Below are 16,447 nucleotides of genomic sequence, written 5' to 3'. Positions count from 1 at the left end.
CCAGCCCAGGGGCTCCTTGGGCCAGGACACCTGGAGCCAGCCTGAAGGAGGTGTGGAAAACGAGCTCAGGGCTTACCAAGGGCAAAGTAAAGGGCAAGAGGCCGTGCAGGAAATTTTATTTTCTCCATCTCATTTCCAACGTCCCCAAAAGATCTGTTGGTGTGAAATGAGTGGCAAACCTTTCCCCTCACTGTTCAAAGCTGAGCAGGATTGCAATATTCAGTCAGATCTTCCACATCCCTCTCTCACTATGGAAAAGATAAAATGGGAGACCACAAGGAGGGAAAGCATTTCCTCATTTCTACTCTTCTCCACTCCAACCGACATCTCTTGTCCGTCCCATCCCTCTCCTGCCCAGCCCGGTGCCGCAGTGTCACGGGTGTCACAAGAGGTGTTGCATGGGGACAACGATGCTATTGATTGCAACAGCCCCAGGAGGCCCCTCAGCCTCTGGCCCTGCAGCAGGGAGGGAGCAGGGCCAGCCCCAGCACCCCCACAGCCATGGGGCACTCCCGCCTTGGCCCAGGCCACTTGTGCCAGCAGCACCTGGGGCCTGTCCCACCCACCAGCACTGCTATAAACCCAGCGTGCTTGGGCCGCTGCAGCATTGCCAGGCCCCAAGGCCATCTGCACACAGCCATTCCTCTTGCCTTTGCTGCTGCCTCAACACCCAGACCTTCCCCAGGCAGGTGAGTGTGGGGTCTCTTTCTGAATTCTGCTCACTCAGGGTCCTGCCTGTCCCCATTGCCTTGATCTTCCTTTGCAGCTGTGTGAAGACCAAAGAGGAGCAGCAGCCATGAAGATCCTGTTCCTACTCTTTCCCCTGATCCTCCTGTTGGTGCAGGGGGCTGCAGGTGAGAAGGAAAAAGGGGATATGGGGGAACGAGTGAGCACCCAGCTGTGGCAATTTGATATCTCTGGAAGTGACTGTGTTTGTGGGACTGATGAAAAGGGAAGAGGTGACTGGTGTCAAAGGTGTTTCCGGAGTGAGTTTATAAATGGACACTAATCTGGGGAGGAAGGAGCCCATGGAAAAACAGTCCTGGCCTGGTCTGTGGGTCAGGCAGTTGGAATGTGACAAATGCCTGCCTCCCAGGTCTGGTGGTCCAGGCAGAGGTGGGAACGCAGATGGCAGACAGCCTGGCTCTTTCTTCACCTCACACTGGTCCTTTCTACTCTGTGCTCTGCTGTGCCTCCAGTTTAGGGGGACAGGGACCTTCCAGGTGAGGCACATTGCAATTGGAGTGGTGGCTGTGGGGGGATTGGATCTGAGTCCTTCTCTCAGTCTGAAATGCACCAGTACCAGGGAGCATCAGCCTGTCTGTAGCTTCAGTCTGACCTCTCAGGTTATTCCTTTAATTGCTTTGTGTGTGTCTTTCCCCATGGAAACAGGCAATGCACTTGTGTGCAGGCGACAAGGGGGATTCTGCTCCAGGCGTTCTTGCCCCTTTGGTACGCGATTTGTTGGAAGATGTGCTGGAGAATATGTGTGCTGCAGAAGGTAAGGGCCAGTCCTTGGCTCATGAAAGTTCTTTCTCCTTTTTTTTCCTCAGAAAGATCGGTTACCTGTACCTTTCATGACAACTCATAATAAATATATTCCTGCATTTCAGCTTTGCAAGAAATGCTGAGGAAGGGAGAGAACAGTTATCTAATGTTTGATCTCCCCTGACTGGGGTTGCAGCAGCCCCAGTTCAGCCAGGGCCTTCACACTCTCCCCTATTCCCTAGGGCCTCATTCAGGCTCTGCAAAAAACTCATGAAAGCCACAAAAGAGTGAAGACTTCAAAGTACTTGGGCAGCACTGAGGACATGATCCAGGTGTGGCTGCATCTGCACAGCCCAGGAGCCAGGGCTGCCAACACTGAGATAGCCCAGGCCCAACCTGGCTGCACTAAGGACTGCACCTCACCTGCCCTGAGGCTGACTCTGCTGCACCTCACCCTGGGCATTGCAGGGCAGGGGAGACAGTGGCAGGGAAAGTTACAACAGCTGATGTGCTTGTCTGTTGTCTTCTTATAGTCCCAGGGGTTGAGACCCTGAGATTCCCAAGCAGGACATGACCCTGCGCTTCTGGCTTCTGGACCCATCCGCTGATGACCCCATGTGCTGATGTCCCCATATGCTGATGTCCCCATGTGCTGATGTCCCCTGGCCTCGGTGGCTGTGCCGTGCCCAGCTGGGCTGACAGCAGCAGTGGCAGCTGCTTCTGCTGGCTGCTGCTGGGCTGGAGCCCTGTGGTGCCAGCCCCGGTGTCTTTGGGGCAGGGGCTGCTTTTCCTGCCTTGAATAAAGACGAGCATTTTGGCATTGCAGGGCTGGGCTGTGTCTGTGTGTCCTGCTGCTGCTGCAGGGGTTGCTTGGGAGAAGGTGGGGACCTTGCTGGGTTCACTGGAGCCTTTCCCACTCATGAATCAGATTAATTTTATTTCTGATGTTGGAATAGACCTCTAAGAATATTGAGATAACCATTCGCCCCGGAACTCCAACTCCAACTCCAACGCTAAACCCTGAGTACAAGTGCCACATCCACACAGCTTTTAAATTCCCTGCAGGAATGGTGACAGCATCACTGCTCAGGGCAGCATGTCTCATAAAGCCATGATGATTTCTTCAAAGAAATTTTTCCTAATACCTACACTAATCATTCCCTGGCGCTATTTGATACCATTTCCACTCATCCTGCCAATTGTTATGTGGGAGAAGAGAATGACCCTAAAACTGTTGGCACTGCCATTGCTTTCCAGACCTGGAGGATTTGGTGAGGGACGTTCAGAGCATCCCTGCCTGCCTTGGCTTTTCCTTCAGCTGTGCTCACCTGGCCTGGCACTGGCTCTGGGGCTGTTCACTCAAACTCCCTTTCCCTCTGCACTCAAGTGCTGCTCCCCCAGCCCAGGGGGGCTCCTTGGCCCAGAACACCTGGAGCCAGACTGATGGAGGTGTGGAAAATGAGCTCATGGCTTAGCAAGGGCAAATGGAGGGAAGTAAAGGGCAAGAGGGCGTGCAGGATTTTTTATTTTCTCCATCTGATTTCCAAACTCCCCAAAAGATCTGTTGGTGTGAAATGAGTGGCAAACCTTTCCCCTCACTGTTCAAAGCTGAGCAGGATTGCAATATTCAGTCAGATCTTCCACATCCCTCTCTCACTATGGAAAAGATAAAATGGGAGACCACAAGGAGGGAATGCATTTCCTCCTTTCTACTCTTCGCAACACCAACCCACCTCTCTTGTCCGTCCCATCCCTCTCCTGCCCAGCCCGGTGCCACTGTGCCGCGAGTGTCACAAGAGGTGTTGCATGGGGACAACGGTGCCATTGATTGCAACAGCCCCAGGAGGCCCCTCAGCCTCTGGCCCTGCAGCAGGGAGGGAGCAGGGCCAGCCTCAGCACCCCCACAGCCATGGGGCACTCCCGCCTTGGCCCAGGCCACTTGTGCCAGCAGCACCTGGGGCCTGTCCCACCCACCAGCACTGCTATAAACCCAGCGTGCTTGGGCCACTGCAGCATTGCCTGGCCCCAAGGCCATCTGCACACAGCCATTCCTCTTGCCTTTGCTGCTGCCTCAACACCCAGACCTTCTCCAGGCAGGTGAGTGTGGGGTCTCTTTCTGGAATCCTGCCCCAGTCAGGGTCCTGCCTGTCCTCATTACCTTGGTCATCCTTTGCAGCCCTGTGCAGACGGAGGAGGAGCATCAGCCATGAAGTTCCTGTTCCTGCTTCTCACCCTGATCCTCCTGTTGGTGCAGGGTGCTGCAGGTGAGAAGTGGAGAGGGAAATGGAGGAAAGTGTGAGCACCCAGCAGTGGGAATTTAGTGTCCCTGGAAGTGACTGTGTTTGTGGGAATGATGAGAAGGTATCAGGGTCAGAGGAGTTTCTTGAAATTCAAGCTGGACACCGTGTTTGGATGGAGGGATTCCAGGGAAAGAGATAGGGGTGTGGGATATGAGTGGTCCCTATCTGACAGCAGGACTGCAAGCACACCCTGCTCTCCCGGATTTTTGCTGCAATAGCTGTGTGTGCTTTTGTCTGCGGAAACAGGGAATGCAGCTCGATGCAGGCGCCGAGGGGGATTCTGCAGCTTTGACGGTTGCATCTCCCAGACAAAACCCATTGGAAGATGTTCATCAGTCAGTCTGTGCTGCAAAAGGTAAGGACCCGATCCCTGCCTAAATAAGACATTCCTCTGTTCTTTTCCAGAGTGATCTCACACAAATTTCATTCTAATGTAGAATTAGTGGAAGTAACCTAAAAGAGAATGTACAAGGTATTGAGAGGTTTGGAACTGCCCTGAGTGAGGCTGCAGCAGTCCCAGGTCAGCCAGGGCCCCCCCACTCACCAAAGCCACAAGGACTGAAATATTCCCTGTCCTTGGGCAGCACTGAGGACATGATCCAGGTGGTGCTGCATCTGCACAGCCCTGGAGCCAGGGCTGTCAGCACTGAGATAGCCCAGGCCCAACCTGGCTGCACTAAGGACTGCACCTCACCTGCCCTGAGACTGACTCTGCTGCACCTCACCCTGGGCATTGCAGGGCAGGGGAGAGACTGGCAGGGAAATGTGACACGAGGTGATGTGCTTGTCTGTTTTCTTCTTACAGTCGCTGGGTTTGAAACCCTGAAATTCCCAAGCAGGACATGGCTCTCGCTTCTGGCTCCTGGAAATCAACCCCTGATGTTCCCATGTGCTGATGTCCCCATGTGCTGATGTCCCCTGGCCTCGGTGGCTGTGCTGTGCCCAGCTGGGCTGACAGCAGCAGTGGCAGCTGCTCCTGCTGGGTGCTGTTGGGCTGGAGCCCTGTGGTGCCAGCCCCGGTGTCTTTGGGGCAGGGGCTGCTTTTCCTGCCTTGAATAAAGACGAGCACTTTGGCATTGCAGGGCTGGCCTGTGTCTGTGTGTCCTGCTGCTGCTGCAGGGCTGCTGTGCCTGCTGGCCCTGGGGCTGCCACTGCCTTGGTGGCAGCAGATGGCCCTGGGCATGGAGCTGGGGCTGAGCAGTGCCTGTGTCCCTGGGGATGCTCCTGCCTGGCCGTGCTTTGGGGACGCTGAGCCTGGCACTGCCTGCTGGGCCAGCCTGGCTGGGCTGCCTGTGCTGGGGCTGCCCTGCAGATGCTCTCTCTGGTGGAACGCAAACATTGTCCTGCTGTTTATTGGCCCAGATATCCTTTTCTCTAGATCCTATTCCAAGCCAGAATTCTTGCACTAGGAAACCAGGACATAGTAGCAATGCCTCATTCCTAAAACAGCCTCAGCTGTGTTCCAAGGTCCCAGCTCCAGTCCCAGCTGCAAATCCTGCAGTATCAGACATTCCTTAAAGAGATGTGATCTGGAGGATGTCATGGAGGACAGCACAGACATTCAGAGAGCTCACAGGTGATTCATGAGCTTGATAGGAATAAAATTATTACCTGAATCAAAAGGTTTGCTTGGTCTTCTTTCATCTGTTTTATGTCCATATGAAATACCCAGTCTCCACAGCAAAGTTTTACTGTGCCATCAGTTCAATCTTCTATTTTTCCATGCATTTACTTAAAGTCATTATTATTCCTCCTGCTGCTCCTTGCAAAATCAGGAGGGGAAGAGCACAGAGGCCAGGCTTGAGTCACCAGTAACCCAAAAGTTCCTTTTCCCGTTTCTCCCCCTGCACCAGAGAAAAGGAGGTTTTGGTTTCCTCTTGTGACACCTCTGACAAGGATTCCCAACCTAGAGCTTTGTGCCATCCAGCCTTGTGTAGGGACTTTGTGGTGCTGTGGCTTGCTGGATACATGCAGGGACACAAGGACACATGCAGGGACAAAGGGACACCTCAAGGAATACACACACAGACCCTGCCCACTGGAAACCAGCACCAATCTTCTGCTCTGACATAGAATGGAATGTTTTCTGAGTCCCTTCAAGAAACTCTCCCAGGAAAGCCACCACCAGTAAGGTCGGCATTAGAAGGAGGCTCAAATTTGTTGGATCCCCTGGTTTACAGAACTTGTCATCTATCCTGGTGCTGCTGTCATTTTATATGAACAGTCACTCGAGAGAACCCTGCTTATCCCCCTGACATGGCAGATGCAGAGATCTGTTGTCTAATCAGATGTTCTTGCAGTGTCCAAAGTTGTTTCCATATTCTGGGAGTTTTTGACATCCCACAACAAATGGTGCTACAATATGAAGAGGAGAGACAGAGGAAAAGGGCAGGAGAATAGGGAATGGTTTCACAAAGACTGGGAGAAGCTTTAGGTGGGATATTGGAAAGAAATTCTTCCCGGTGAGGGTGGTGAGGCCCTGGCACAGGTTGTTCAGAGAAGCTGTGATTGTGGCATCCCAGAATCTGTTAAAGGACAGACTGGACTGGGCTTGGAGCAAACTGGGATAGTGGAAGGTGTCCCTGCCCATGGTGGGGGTAGAAGGAGATGATCTTTCAGATCGCGTCCAACCCCAACCATTGCAGAGGTGATTCTGTGAAAGATGGATTCAGCTCCCCCAGGACTGCCCTGGTTCCTGTGCCTGCACCCACCAGTTCCTGTGCCCATCCCAACGATTTCCCTGCTGGCCCCACAGCCCGGTGCCACTGTGCCACGGGTGTCACAAGAGGTGTTGCATGGGGACAACGGTGCCATTGATTGCAACAGCCCCAGGAGGCCCCTCAGCCTCTGGCCCTGCAGCAGGGAGGGAGCAGGGCCAGCCCCAGCACCCCCACAGCCATGGGGCACTCCCGCCTTGGCCCAGGCCACTTGTGCCAGCAGCACCTGGGGCCTGTCCCACCCACCAGCACTGCTATAAACCCAGCGTGCTTGGGCCGCTGCAGCATTGCCAGGCCCCAAGGCCATCTGCACACAGCCATTCCTCTTGCCTTTGCTGCTGCCTCAACACCCAGACCTTCTCCAGGCAGGTGAGTGTGGGGTCTTTCCCTCAAATTCTACCCACTCAGGGTCTCAGCTCAAAGCCCAGCAGAGCAGCATCTCCGAAACGAAAAATTATTGCAAGTGTCTAGGGGTAAACTTTGGCCAGCATAGATTTTTTGGGAAAGATAACAAAAGGCTTTATGTGAGTCTAAGAATATGTGGAAGGTGAAACTGAATTTTCCTAAGTACAGTATAGTCTGGAGTAGTGCCTTGATGCTGCAGGAGGGACCCAGGATCTTCTTTGCTGGGGAAATGAGGGCTTCCCCTTGGAAAGTAAGGAGAGTCTTTTCCTGTACTGTACAGCAGAACATTGCTTTCCCATCATTTCAGGTTTTCAGTAGCTGCAAAGGATGATTTCTGTTCCCATTTCTGACATTTCCCTGCTCTCTGGCTGCTCCCTGGGTCAATGCTGTCCAGGGCGGGGGCAGCAAGAGTGGGGCTGGGGAATGTCCTTGCCAGGAATCTTGAGAATGCTCTGGAATTGGGGATGGTCACTGCCAAGCTGAGCTGGGAGAATATTCTTAATTTCAGTGAAGCAGAGTTTGTTGGGCAGGGTGTTTTGGGCACGTGTTTGATACATGAAACATGGAGGACTGAAAGAGCTTGTTCCATATCTTTCAGTAGCAATTTTTCCTCTGTTATCCCCCACATTTCACTGGCCATGTATTTTCAATGGATGGGAAACCATTGGCCCCAGGTCTGGTGCCCGTTCTCTGGGGAAAGGACTTTGGAAAAACTTTAACTAAATGAATTCAAAATATCAACAGAGGTAATCAATTTCCAAAAGGCATGAAACATGAAACACTCCCAAAAACATGAAACAGAGACAGGAACACTCCAAAATTTGGAAGAGTGGCACAAAACTAAGAATTGTTTTAAAGAGAAATGGAGAGGAAATATCATCTATTGTGTTTGGGAAGCAGCCCCTTTGCAGTCTGGTGAATCACAAAGCCCAGGTTTCTGCACCCATTGCCTTGGTGTCCCCTCTGCAGCTCCGTGCAGACCCAGGAGAGGCAGCAGCCATGAAGATCCTGTTCCTGCTCTTCCCACTGATCCTCCTGTTGGTCCAGGGTGCTGCAGGTGAGATGGGAAGAGGGGAAATGGGGGAAAGTGTGAGCGCCCAGCAGTAGGAATTCAGTGTCCCTGGATGTGACTGTGTGTGTGGGAGTGTTTAGAATGTAATGGAGGACTGAGTTCAAAGGGTTTGTCCAATGTGTTCCCAAATCAATAACAATTTAGGGGCAAGAAATCCCATGGAGACAGAATCCTGCCTTGTTCTTTAGGTCAGGGAGGTTTCAGGCTCCAAGCCTGCACCCATCTATTCCTGCTTGGGAGTTACCTGCCCTGCACCACGTTGGCAGAGAGCCCCAGGGGGATGGAGGGTGGATAGGATGGAGGCAGAAAGGCGTCCCTTTCTTAGCCACCAGCTGAGTGTATTAATGTTGTTGTTGTTGTTGTTAATGTGATTGGTTTGTGTGTGCTTCTGTCCATGGGAACAGGAAATCAAAGTGCCTGTAGGCGCAGAGGGGGATTCTGCACCTTTGGGAGTTGTCGTTACCCCACAACCCCTGTTGGGAGATGTTCAACATTCAAAGTGTGCTGCAAGAGGTAAGGATCAGATCTCTGCCTGAAGGAAAGGAATCCTCCTTTCCCCCCAGAGGGATCTATTATAAAATTCTTTCTAGTCAAAAAATGACAAAACCTGTCCTCTTTCTGTAATGAGTCAAAGAGGCCCAAATGAGAATGGAAAAGCCCTTGTAGGTTTGGGGCTTCTCTGAGTGGGACTGCAGCAGGCCCAGGTCAGCCAGGACCTCCCCACTCTCCAAAGCCACCAAAGAGTGTAGCCTTCCATGTGTTGGGCAGTATCAAGGACATGATCCAGGTGTGGCTGCATCTGCACAGCCCTGGAGCCAGGGCTGCCAGCACTGAGATAGCCCAGGCCCAACCTGGCTGCACTAAGGACTGCACCTCACCTCCCCTGAGCCTGACTCTGCTGCAACTCACCCTGGGCATTGCAGGGCAGGCAAGATAGTGGCAGAGAAATTTTACACCAGGTGATGCACTTGTCTGCTTTCTTCTTCCAGTATGTGGGGTTAAAACCCTGAAATTCCTGAGGAGGACATGTCCGTCGCTTCTGGCTCCTGAAAATCACCTCCTGATATTCCCACCTGCTGATGTCCCCTGCCCTGGGTGGCTGTGCCGTGCCCAGTTGGGCTGATGGCAGCTGCTCCTGCCCGGTGCTGCTGGGCTGGAGCCCTATGGTGCCAGCCCCGGTGTCTTTGAGGCAGGGGCTGCTTTTCCCACCTTGAATAAAGACGAGCACTTTGGCATTGCAGGGCTGGGCCGTGTCTGTGTGTCCTGCTGCTGCTGCAGGGTTGGCTGGGAGCAGCTGGGGACCCTGCCTGGTTCACTGGAAACTTTCCCTCTCAAGAATCAGACTCATAATATTTCTGAAGTTGGAATAGACCTCTAAGAATATTGAGTCCAACCATTCTCCCAGGACTGCCAACCCCAACACTAAACCATGAGCACAAGTGCCACATCCACACAGCTTTTAAATTCCCTGCAGGAATGGTGACTGCACCACTGCTCAGGGTAGCAAATACCAAACAATCATCACTGTTTCTGCAAAGAAATTATTTCTAATGCCCAGTCTAATCCTTCCCTGGTGCTTTTTGAGACCATTTCCTCTGCTCCTTGTATCCTGGGGGAAGAGAGAGAATACAAAAATATTTGTAATGCCATTGCATTCCTAATGTGGGGGACTTGGTGAGGGATGTTCAGAGCATCCCTGCCTGCCTTGGCTTTTCCTTCAGCTGTGCTCACCTCTCCTGGCACTGACTCTGGGGCTGTTCCCTCAGGCTCCCTTTCCCTCTGCACTCAAGTGCTGCTCCCCGAGCCCAGGGGCTCCTTGGCCCAGAACATGTGGAGCCAGACTGATGGAGGTGTGGAAAACGAGCTCAGGGCTTAACAAGGGCAGAGAGGGGGAAGTAAATGCAAGAGGGAGTGCAGGAAATTTTATTTTCTCCATCTCATTTACAAACTCCCCAAAAGAGCTGTTGGTGTGAAATGATTGGCAAACCTTTCCCCTCACGTTACTAAACTGAGCAAAATTGCAGTATTCAGTCAGATCTTCCACATCTCACACTGAGTTTAGAAGAGAAAAACTGGAAGACCACAAGCAAGGAAAGCATTTCCTCATTTTACTCTTCCCAACACCAACCCACTTCTCTTGTCCATCCCATCCCTCTCCTGCCCAGCCCGGTGCCGCTGTGCCGCGGGTGTCACAAGAGGTGTTGCATGGGGACAATGGTGCCATTGATTGCAACAGCCCCAGGAGGCCCCTCAGCCTCTGGCCCTGCAGCAGGGAGGGAGCAGGGCCAGCCCCAGCACCCCCACAGCCATGGGGCACTCCTGCCTTGGCCCAGGCCACTTGTGCCAGCAGCACCTGGGACCTGTCCCACCCACCAGCACTGCTATAAACCCAGCGTGCTTGGGCCACTGCAGCATTGCCTGGCCCCAAGGCCATCTGCACACAGCCATTCCTCTTGCCTTTGCTGCTGCCTCAACACCCAGACCTTCCCCAGGCAGGTGAGTGTGGCTTTTCTCTCTGGAATCCTGCCCACTCAGGGTTCCTGCCGGTCCCCATTGCCTTGGTGTCTCCTTTGCAGCTCTGTGCCAACCCAGGAGGAGCAGCAACCATGAAGATCCTGTTCCTGCTCTTCCCCCTGATCCTCCTGTTGGTCCATGGTGCTGCAGGTGAGAAGGGAAGAGAAGAAATGGGAGAAAGTGTGGGCCTGTTCCAGGGGGAATTTGGCTTCCTGAAATTGACCGTGTTCATGTGAATGATGAAAATGTAACAGGGGACTGGGGTTAAAGGTGTTTCCTGAGTACATTTCCAGATGGACACTGATTTGGGGTGGAGAGACCCTATCAAAACTGAATTCTGAGTTTTTCTGTGTAAGGGGCATGAAATGTGATGAATCCCAGCCTGCCAGCTCTGCTGGTCCAGGCAGAGGTTGGAACACAGCTGGGCACAAGCAGGGCTCCTCCTCAACCTCCTGCTGGTCCTTTCTACTTTTTGCTCTGCTGTGCCTCAAGTTTAGGGGCACAAGGACATTCCAGGCGAGACACATTGCAGTTGGAGATGTGGCTGTGCGGTGATTGGATCTGAGGCCTTCTCCTAGCCTGAAGTTCACCAGCACCAGGGAGCATCACCGGCATATATCAGCCTGTCTATAACCACAGCCTGACCTGTCAGATTATGCCTTTAATTGTTCACTGTGTCTTTCCGTATGGGAACAGGCAGTGCACTTGGGTGCTGGCGACGAGGGGGATTCTGCTCCTGGCGTTCTTGCCCCTTTAGTACACGTTTTTTTGGAATTTGTGCAGGAGAATCATTCTGCTGCAAAAGGTAAGGCTCAGTCCTTGTCTGAAGAAAGATTTTTCTCTTTTTAACTCAGAAAGATCTGTTACCAATGCCTATCTTGACAACAGATGATAAATATTCTCTTGCATTTATGCTCTGAGAGAGATGCACAAGAAGAGAGAGAATAGTTCTTGAAGGTTTGATCTCCCCTCACTGGGGCTGCAGGAGGCCCAGGTCAGCCAGGGCCTCCCCACTCTCCCCCAGAGCCCAGGGCCTCATTCAGGCTCTGCAGAGGCCTGAACAAAGCCATGAAAGGAAGAAAAATTCCCTGTCCTTGGGCAGCACTGAGGACATGACCCATGTCTTGGTGCATCTGCACAGCCCTGGAGCCAGGGCTGCCTGTACTGAGATAGCCCAGGCCCAACCTGGCTGCACTAAGGACTGCACCTCACCTGCCCTGAGACTGACTCTGCTGCACCTCACCCTGGGCATTGCGGGGAAGGGGATAGAGTGGCAGGGAAAGTTGCAACAGCTGATATGCTTGTCTCTTTTCTTCTTACAGTCGCTCTGGATGAAACCCTGAAATTCCCAAGCAGGAAATGACCCTGCGCTTCTGGCTGCTGGACCCACCTGCTGATGTCCCCATGTGCTGATGTCCCCATGTGCTGATGTCCCCTGCCCTGGGTGGCTGTGCCGTGCCCAGCTGGGCTGACAGCAGCAGTGGCAGCTGCTCCTGCTGGCTGCTGCTGGGCTGGAGCCCTGTGGTGCCAGCCCCGGTGTCTTTGGGGCAGGGGCTGCTTTTCCCACCTTGAATAAAGACGAGCACTTTGGCATTGCAGGGCTGGGCTGTGTCTGTGTGTCCTGCTGCTGCTGCAGGGCTGCTGTGCCTGCTGGCCCTGGGGCTGCCACTGCCTTGGTGGCAGCTGAAGGCCCTGGGCACGGAGCTGGGGCTGAGCAGTGCCTGCATCCCTGGGGATGCTCCTGCCTGGCCGTGCTTTGGGGACGCTGAGCCTGGCACTGCCTGCTGGGCCAGCCTGGCTGGGCTGCCTGTGCTGGGGCTGCCCTGCAGATGCTCCCTCTGGGGGAACAGGAACATTGTCCTGCTGTTTATAGGCTCTAGTATCATTCTTTTCTCTTGACCCTACTCCAAGCCAGAAGACATGCCCTGGGAATTGTGGGCATACTGACAGAGCCTTATCCCTGAAATATCCACAGATTTGTTCCAAGGTCCCAGCTCCAATCCCAGCTGAAAAACCTGCAGCATGAGCCATTCCTTAAAGATATAGTGGTTAAGAACCACAAGGAGCGTGGCACAGACACCAGGAAAACTCACATGGGACTCATGAGTTTTGTAGGGATAAAATAAAGCCTGAACCTAAGGGTTTGCTGTGCTTTCCTTCATTTGCATTATGTCTGTATGGAATATTCAGTATCCACAGCACAGTTTCACTGTAGCATCACTTCAATCCTCCATTTTTCTATACATTCAATTCATTATTATCTTGTCTGCTGCACCTTGCAGCATCAGGAGGTGAAGAGCAAAGCAGCCAGGCTGGAGTCACCAGCAGCCCAAAAGTTCCTTTTCCTCTTTCTCTCGCTGCACCAGAGCAAAGGAGGCTTTGGTTTCCTCTTGTGACACCTCAGACAAGGATTCCCAACCCAGAGCCTTGTGTCATCCTGCCTTGTGTAAGAACCCTGTGGTGCTGTGGTTTGGTGGACACATGCAGGGACACAGGGGGCACATGCAGAGACACACACAGACCCTGCTCCCTGGAAACCAGCATCAACCTTCTACTGAGGCATAGAATGGAACCTTTTCTGAGTTCCTTCAAGAAACCCTCCCAGTGAATCCACCATCAGTGATGTGTGCAGGTGCTGCCTCTGCTTCTGCTCAGCATCCAGAATCCCTCTCCCACTTTTTTTTTGATTTTCACCTCGTCACTGTGACTTCATATATCTGGGTTGTGAAGCAGAAAATGCCAAGATGATCCACTTGCAAACCCCCAGCTCCCTGCCCCTGGAAGTTTCGGGGGACCAGATTGCTCTGCCAAAACCCCAATTTGAGCACATGGCACAGACCCTCCTGCCTGTGGCATGGCTGCCATAAAACACACCGGATTCCCAACTGATGGCTACATTCCGCTTGTATTTCTTCACATTGGTTGGCATTAGAAGGAGGCACAGTTTTGTTGGATCCCCTGGTTTACAGAACTTGTCATCTATCCTGGTGTTGCTCTCATTTTATCTGAACAGTCATGAGAGAGAAGCCTGCTTATCCCCCTGACATGGCAGGTGCACAGACCTGTTGTCTAATCAGATGTTTTTGCAGTGTCCAAAGTTATTTTCCATATTGTTAGAGTTTGCGCACATCCCACATCAGTTGGTTCTTCAATCAGAGGAGGAGAGACATAGGAAAAGGACAGGAAAACAGGGAATGAATTCACATAGACAGGGAACAGGGTAAGATGGGATATTGGGAAGAAATTCTTCCCTGTGAGAGTGGATGGTCCCAGGCATAGATTGGCCAGAGAAGCTGTGGCTGCCTCAACCCTGTAACTGTTCAAGGTTGGATGGGGCTTGGAGTAACCTTGGATAGTGGAAGGTGTCCCCGTCTATGGTAGGGGGTGGAAGGAGATGATCTTTCAGCTACCTTCCAACTGAAAAGATGGCAGAGTAGATCCTGTGAGCCCATACAAGAGGGATTCCGCTCCCCCAGGACTGCCCTGGTTACTGTGCCTGCACCCACCAGTTCCTGTGCCCATCCCAAGGATTTCCCTGCTGGCCCCACAGCCCGGTGCCGCTGTGCTGCGAGTGTCACAAGAGGTGTTGCATGGGGACAACGGTGCCATTGATTGCAACAGCCCCAGGAGGCCCCTCAGCCTCTGGCCCTGCAGCAGGGAGGGAGCAGGGCCAGCCCCAGCACCCCCACAGCCATGGGGCACTCCCGCCTTGGCCCAGGCCACTTGTGCCAGCAGCACCTGGGGCCTGTCCCACCCACCAGCACTGCTATAAACCCAGCGTGCTTGGGCCACTGCAGCATTGCCTGGCCCCAAGGCCATCTGCACACAGCCATTCCTCTTGCCTTTGCTGCTGCCTCAACCCCGAGACCTTCCCCAGGCAGGTGAGTGTGGCTTTTCTCTCTGGAATCCTGCCCACTCAGGGTTCCTGCCTGTCCCCATTGCCTTGGTGTCTCCTTTGCAGCTCTGTGCCGACCCAGGAGGAGCAGCAACCATGAAGATCCTGTTCCTGCTCTTCCCCCTGATCCTCCTGTTGGTGCAGGGTGCTGCAGGTGAGAAGGGAAGAGGGGAAATGGGGAAAGTGTGAGCACCCAGCAGTGGGAATTCAGTGTCCCTGGAAGTGAATTTTTTTGTGGGAATGATGAGACGGTAACACGGGATTGAGGTCAAAGGTGTTTCCTGGGTGAGTTTCCAAATGGACACTGATTTGGTGTGGAGACAGCCCATGGAAACAGAATCCTGCTTTGTTTTGAGGGTCATGGTCATGGAATGTGACAAATCCCTGCCTGCAACTCTGCTGGTCCAGGCACAGTTGGGAACACAGCTGGCAGACAGCCTGTCTCTTCTTCAGCGTCACACTGGTCCTTTATACTCTGTGCTCTGCTGTGCCTCCAGTTTAGGGGCACAGGGACCTTTCAGGTGAGACACATTGCAATTGGAGATGTGGCTGTGGGGGGATTGGATCCGAGCCCTTCTCTTTGTCTCAAATTCACCAGCACCAGGGAGCATCATCCTGCCAATAAACACAATCTGACCTCTCAGATTATATCTTTAATTGTTCCCTGTGTCTTTCCCCATGGGAACAGGCAATGCAATTGTGTGCACGCGATCACGGAGGGGCTACTGCTTCAGGGGTTCTTGCCCTCCTGGTACACGTTTAGTGGGAAGATGCTCACCAGGCCGTGTATGCTGCAGAAGGTAAGGCCCAGATCCTTGGCTGAAGTAATATTTTCCTCTTTTTTTCTCAGAAATATCTGTCACTACCTTCTTTCTTCACAATGTGGGAATCCTTAAAATTAGATGATTTGGTAAAGCTGTAAAAGGCAGTCCTCAGGATCTGGAGAACCAAAATTTAGAGTTAAGCAGTCTCCATAGTAGTTCTCAGGTGAAAAGTTATATGAGAATTAGTTAGGACAAATAAAACAATGGTCTGTGTATTAACACTTGGTTAGAATAACTTCCTAAGCTTCAGAAAAGTGTATTGAGGAAGATATTAGGACGGTATTAAGTTCAAATCTTAATAATGGAGCTCTGTGCATTGTGTTTTAAGGATTACAAGCAGGTATTGTATTCAAAATAAGCAAGCATTGTTTTAACCAAAGACACGTGCTTATAGTGGTTGGAAAAAACTACTGTCAATATGGTTCTGCTTTGTGTGATTGGTCACAAAACTTTTAAATGTGTTGTAACATTGTGTTCTTGGTCTGCTGCTGGGGACATGAGCTGCTGGAATCTTCCCACAGTCATAATAATGCAATGAGACTGATGCTGGAAAAGAAAACAGCTCGAGAGGCGTTCCTCAGCAGTCCCATCCCGTTTGTGATTTTGCACAGAAACATGACACTGGTAATAGATACCTGATGATAAATACTCTGCAGCATTAATGCTTTGAGAGAGATGTTCAAGGAGGGAGAGAATAGTCCTGGAGGGTTTGATCTCCCCTCACTGGGGTTGCAGCAGCCCCAGGTCAGCCAGGGGCTCCCGACTCTCCCCCAGTGCCCAGGGCTTCATTCAGGCTCTGCAGAGGACTCACCAAAGCCACCAAAGAGTGAAGCCTCCACAGTCCTTGTGGAGCACTGAGGACATGATCCAGGTGTGGCTGCATCTGCACAGCCCAGGAGCCAGGGCTGCCAGCACTGAGATAGCCCAGACCCAACCTGGCTGCACTAAGGACTGCACCTCACCTTCCCTGAACCTGACTCTGCTGCAAGGGAAAGGTACACCAGCTGATGTGCTTGTCTCTTTTCTTCCTACAGAATCCGGGCTTGAGACCCTGAAATTCTGAAGCAATTCATGACTCTTGTTTATGGCATTTGGACCCATGTGCTGATGTCCCCATGTGCTGATGTCCCCATGTGCTGATGTCCCCTGGCCTCATTGGCTGTGCCGTGCCCAGCTGGGCTGACAGCAGCAGTGGCAGCTGCTCCTGCTGGCTGCTGCTGGGCTGGAGCCCT

General features: G+C 52.6%; 2 long non-coding RNA genes across 2 annotated transcripts; both read left to right on the top strand.

The window, feature by feature from the left end:
• The first annotated feature begins 3,257 nt into the window (after positions 1-3,257).
• LOC141728669 (uncharacterized) lies at positions 3,258-4,863 on the top strand. Its single transcript, XR_012579809.1, has 4 exons — positions 3,258-3,585; positions 3,665-3,752; positions 4,035-4,143; positions 4,594-4,863. It is a non-coding gene; the product is annotated as an uncharacterized LOC141728669 (long non-coding RNA).
• A 5,488-nt stretch (positions 4,864-10,351) lies between these two features.
• Positions 10,352-12,088, top strand: LOC141728668 (uncharacterized). The gene is made up of 4 exons (XR_012579808.1): positions 10,352-10,478; positions 10,559-10,646; positions 11,193-11,301; positions 11,819-12,088. It is a non-coding gene; the product is annotated as an uncharacterized LOC141728668 (long non-coding RNA).
• Positions 12,089-16,447: the final 4,359 nt, after the last annotated feature.

Source organism: Zonotrichia albicollis, chromosome 3, assembly GCF_047830755.1.
Source record: "Zonotrichia albicollis isolate bZonAlb1 chromosome 3, bZonAlb1.hap1, whole genome shotgun sequence".
NCBI lineage: Eukaryota > Metazoa > Chordata > Aves > Passeriformes > Passerellidae > Zonotrichia > Zonotrichia albicollis.
The sequence above is the reverse complement of the archived record's forward strand: the minus strand, read 5'-3'. Positions and strand labels throughout refer to the sequence as shown.